This window comes from Chrysochloris asiatica, unplaced genomic scaffold, assembly GCF_000296735.1.
Source record: "Chrysochloris asiatica unplaced genomic scaffold, ChrAsi1.0 scaffold00001, whole genome shotgun sequence".
NCBI classification, from domain to species: Eukaryota; Metazoa; Chordata; class Mammalia; order Afrosoricida; family Chrysochloridae; genus Chrysochloris; species Chrysochloris asiatica.
Window position 1 is genome coordinate 43,162,898 of NW_006408519.1, and position 5,613 is coordinate 43,168,510.

General features: G+C 46.3%; 1 pseudogene; it reads right to left on the bottom strand.

Moving 5' to 3' along the window:
- Positions 1 to 1,320: 1,320 nt before the first annotated feature.
- On the bottom strand, positions 1,321 to 2,493 carry LOC102812936 (annotated as a pseudogene).
- Positions 2,494 to 5,613: the final 3,120 nt, after the last annotated feature.

Below are 5,613 nucleotides of genomic sequence, written 5' to 3' on the forward strand. Positions count from 1 at the left end.
GGATCACCAGGTCTTTCTTCTAAGATGCCTCTGATAAGCTTTTAGTTAGCAGTTAAGTGTGTAGACATCTGCACCACCTAGAAGCCCAAATCAAATAATTCTGCTCCCGTGAAGACTTACAGCCCTGAAAACCCTACGAGGGTCGGTACGAGTCAGAACCGACTTGATGGCAGCCAACAGCGGCAGCACGTGACAGGCAGCCTAGTAATGAACCACTAGAGTTTGTTCCCTAACAAGCATTCTATGAGGTGGGGACCATTCCCAATGTGTAGATGAGGAAACTCGTCCAAACAGAGCCCAGATGAAAAGTCTGTGAGGTCAGAGCCCATATCCTCAGCAGCCCATAGCAATGCCCACAACCCTGAGCCCAAGGTCAGGCTTTTCTGCAGTCAGTCCTTCCAGAGGAAGCGGGGAAGCACACCTCTGCGCACTGGGCCTCCTGTCCTGTGTGGACCTGGTTGTTGGTCTCCCGAGACAGCTGAGGTAAACATCCGGCCCCCAGCCCATCGCAGGCACCACAGCTGAGTGTAGGATGTTTACATGAACTGAAACTCGGCTCACGGATCTCACTGCTGCGCTTTGTCCAAGTTGAGACGATTGTGGCACACAGGAAAAAAGACAACGTGGGAGACTGTGGTGACGAGGAGTTCTGGTGAAAGGCAGAAATGGACTTTTTTCACTGAAGGCATTTATGGCAATCAGTGTAAACACCGTGAACATGGTCCCCACATACAAATGCAGCTGGCTGTGCAATCTCCCACTGTCCCGTACCCTTCCCTGAAACAACAGAACCCACACGCCGCCTGGCTGAAGCAGCAACCTGCCAGGCTCCCTTATTACAAAGACACCTGTTTGGGGTAAAAGACAAAGTTCAGCGCAGGCCTCTGAGGAGCTCAAAGCTCAGCTGTGGCCTAAAATCAAAACAGAAAAGATGCAGAAAATGGCTGGTGGGTTTGAACTGCCAACCTTGTGATTACGCAGTCCTGAGCTTATCTAACAGAGCCACGGCATGGGCGTGCCCACAAACAACGCTACTAAGTTTGAAAAATGGATCTTGCATTTTTAAAAAAAAGGCCTTTTTATTATTATTAACAAGCATAATAATAATAAACAACTCAAAACACAACACACCACCTTAAAATAGAAACAGCAATAAATCAAACTGCTGCTGGAGTTCCTGGATGTAGCTGGGGCACACGCTCCCTCAGTGAGAGGCGGGAACTAGGCACAGGACTATGGATTTAGGTGTGTGTGTGTGTGACCAAGAAGAATGAGAGAAACGGAAACTATTACAGAACAGAAAACATCGGGCACTTTTCATCAGGCAATCCCAAAACGCTCGGCTTTTCCCTCCTCTTTGCCTCTTATCTTCTGTGCTTCCAATTCCAGCTGAACTTGTGACAAGCCCAAATCACTCCTTCCTCTTTTTCAGCTTCTCATCATCTTCAGATTTTCCGAAGACTGAAGAGATAGTCAAACCAAATCTTTTGAGCTCTTTCCTTCAGCTTATCCATGTTAATCAAAGGCTTGGTGTCTGATGATAGGCCTTTTGTTGAAACTGAAGAAATGCCAAACCTAGCTGCCTGGGCGGCTCTCTTACTCTCCAAGCTCACAGGTACATGGAATCGTTCAGCCCTCTTCTGCATTCTCTCAGTCTGTAATTTTTACCACTTTCTTTTCTGCTGTCACATCAACAGTGTTTGCAGGGGGTTCCCTGGGCTTTGGTTCTCTTCCTCTGTTTCATTGTCCAGTACATCTTCTTCATTTGTCTCCTCTTCAGCCAGCATGTTCTTCACGATACGCTGGGAGCCTGCTGATGAGATCTTGTTTCATTCCCTTGGTCTCCACACCACCAGCAAGACAGTCCTGCTTTAGTACACTGTCAGTTCATGATGCTGCACCATCTCCACCGCCACACTGCTACCTTCTTTTGCTGCCCATTTATTTATCAGAGAGAAACTGTTTTCTTGATTTGATTTGATACATTTGCATCAAAGAGGAGGAAATACTCAAATTTGGAAAAATGAAATAAAAGAACCGCTGCCAACAAACTTCAAAAATCTTTGGAATTTGCTAGGTGTCCTAGGCCCTTCAAGAAGCTCCTCAGTTCCGAGCTGGTCTCCTGTGCCCTTTCCCGAAGCGTTGATTCTAAAGGTTACACACATACCCACGCCACACACGTGCACGCACACACAGATGATTTTTCTATACAAGTACATCTGCTTTTCAATTTCAGCTACTCCTACTGCAACAATCTATTTTTCTTTGCACACGTATTCACACAGGTCTTTGGGAGATAAGTGAGCCTTATGGTTCTAATGAACCTTCTGATACTCAGACTTCTGGATTACTAGGTATGTTGAAGTTGAGGGTTTTCTGCATTCTCCACCAGTCACGGGCAGCACATCGGATCTGACAGGAAAGCGTGTGGTCCACAAGCTGCGGGCGCCAGGTCAGTGCCATCAGCAGCAAGCATTGTAAGAACCAGCCCATGTCTACTGAGTTAGGAACTCAGGGGGTGCAGCCCAGCAATCTGTCTCTCATTAATCACCCCTCCAAGAAATTCAGATGTTGTTGTTAAGTATCATGGAGTCGGTGCTGGCTCTCAGACCCTGTACATGGTTTCCGAGGAGCGGCTGGTTTGAACTGTCAACTGCGCGGTCAGCAGTCCAATGCTTATCCTACAGCACCACACCAGGACTCGTCTTCCAGAGAATTCACTGAATGGATGTTGAAGGAAGTTTTAACACAGGCTCCTGTGCTGCCTGACAGCAGGAAGACATGCTGGGATGTAAAGTTTTGGGGGGAAGGGAGGGGCCAGCCTGGGACTAAAGGGAGCCAGGCGCCCAGATCATGGAGAACCCATTCAGCTGTGTGACCCGATACCACTTCCTAACCAGACATATTTATCTACAGCATATCCAATTTGAAATGAACTTGGAGACAAATTTTGTAGTTGTTTGCTTAACAAGGTAACCCCTAAACAATGGAGTCCCGGTGTGGCACTGTAGGATAAGCACTGGAAGGCTAACTCTAAGGCCGGTGTTCAAACCCACCAGTCATTCCTTGGAAACCCTACACAGGGTGGATATGAGTTGAAGTAACTTGAGGGCATACCACAACAACAATCTGAAGCTTAAATTTCACATATTAAAGGAAAAAGTCTTGTCATCTGTAGAATGGTGTTCAGAAACTGAAGATATTCTACTTTCATTACAAACTGGATCACTCTTCTTAAATAGTACCAAAACTAAAGAAAAAAACAAAACAACCTTCTCAAATAGTAAAGAATTTTTAAGCTTCTTAAACTCTGTCAAAAAACCCACACACTTCTCTACAAATGCTAACGTTCAAGAGTGAGGAAATAAGTTGTTATAGGTCCACTGGAAAACACTGATGATCTAGCGTTTAAAAGCATTCAATAATCAATAGCTGAACGTTCAGGCTGATGGGGAGGTTGTGGTTCTGCATAGTTAAAACCAAAGGAAGTCATCTGTAAATGCTGAAGCAGGGCATCCAGAATTACAGCTGACATGGTCTCTGATTCACCTCATTAGGGCAAAATCATGTTGGACAAATGTTATGTAACTCAGATCGTGGCCTGAATCCTGCAGCACGGAGGGATAACTGGGTTTGCCAGGCCAAACGAGACAGCTTAGTGCAGGATACCTAGCTCCAAAGCTATCTTACAAAGTCAGCTGCGCAATTCCCCAACAATTGATGCAGTTTCTCTCCATATCTCACAAAGTAATTTTTATTCATATAGCCAAAGCTTTTTCCACAGGGAATAAACAAGGCCCCTGGTCAAAGACAATAAAGCTATTACTAGGGAACACGTTACCAGGCACCTGTGCAGGGGAGCATTTGGTGGCTTTACAAATGGGCTTTATCGAGTGACTGCCACCTAGAATGTATGGCTTCCCAAGTACCAAAGCTGAGGGCCCCAGAAGACACAACCTTACTGCCACTGAGTCCACTCCGGCTCACAGCGACCCTACAGGACACAACGGCCCCACAGAGTTCCAAGGCTGTAGATTTCAGGAGTCTCATCTGTCTCCTGAGAAGTGGCTAATGGGTTTGAACGGCCAACCTTTCGGTTAGCACCACCACCAGGTCTCTCTTGAATAGACAGGTCTGCTTTATTAAGAGTTCAGCTGAAAGTGCCACCGGACAGAGGCCATTCACCAAGCCTGAACAGAATAACAAATTGCAAAGCCGCCTTTGTGTGTGAAGTAACCAAGTTCTACTGGATCTCCTCAACCAAGTGCTCCGATCACTCTAACAAAATGTGGCTCCAAACAAAGGAGCAGTTAAAACTCTTTGCTGCCGCACAGCTACACCTGAAGTAGCTCTGTGAAAGCCCAAGGAGCCACTCACCCTTCCCGACCAAAGGTGAAAGGTAAGTAGACTGTGATGCTTATAGCAAGAAAACCCAGAGTTCTGCAGGTGGCTCTTTGTCCTTGAATCAAGGAAGCTATGGTGTGCATGCAAACAATTCGATAAACAAGAACATTACCTTTTGATTCAATGATGCTCAGTACTTCACAGCATGATGTCTAGCAGTTTACTCCTGGTGGGTATGTGCCTTCGAGTTGGTTCTGACTCACAGCGACCCTGTATAGGGTTCCTGGGACTATAAATCTTTACGGGAGCAGAAAGCCTCATCTTTCTCCTAGCTTACTACTACTACATAATAAAGAGAAAATGGTTCATAAAACAGAAATGTTTCCCAATGTCTAAAAGACAAATAGGAGCAAGGAAACAAAATTGTCAAGCTCAGAAAAATGGCTGTCATCACAATGTGTCTCCTCAATGAGCCTCCACTATACAAACCCTGGAGACAGGCCCTTCCTGCTTCAGCTCCTGGGGACACGCACCACAATCCACCTGTTGCACTGAGGGAGACACAGGCTTTGAATCATAATCAAATGCTGAGGGGGCTTCAGAAAGTTCGTGGAGAAATGAGATTAAAAGACAACAGAATGTCCCCACAACCTTTGGTAGCTCTCTGGCACACACACACACACACTGAGACATACAGAACTGATGACCAATGTATGCGCTGAGTGGGCCGAAGCCTTCATCTTTTTCAGAGAGAAGCTGAGTTCTGGTCAGGACCGAAGGTTTTATTCTGAGTTGAGGGGCCAGGAGGTTGAATTTCTGAAGGATGACAGCAGTCTCTTCAACTGCTGGGGAGTTCAACTTGAGTGCACTTGGGAAGGGAATAAAGAGCACAAGTTCATGAGTGTGCTTACTGTCAGAATGAGGGGGTATGGGTAAGGCAGAATCCCCATCGAATAGTTTTCCTCTTCTCCAGATGGATCTGGTGAAAGGGGATCGGGGATGATGCTCATAGGATGTTACGATTCAGTTATGAGTAACTGTTAGCAGATTCATTGTGATGGTCACAACCGTAATTGTAGATGTGTAACTAACAGGGAGTAGTTAATCTTTCATTTCAGGAACAGACGATCCCAGGACAAGCAAGAAGGAAGGGCATCAGTAGAGCATGAGATCCCACCTAGAAAAGCAGTGACAGCAGCGAGAGCGGGCACAGAGACAGAGCAGCTGCAGGCCCTAGGCCCATGGTCTGAGTATGGCTGTGTGCCCTGT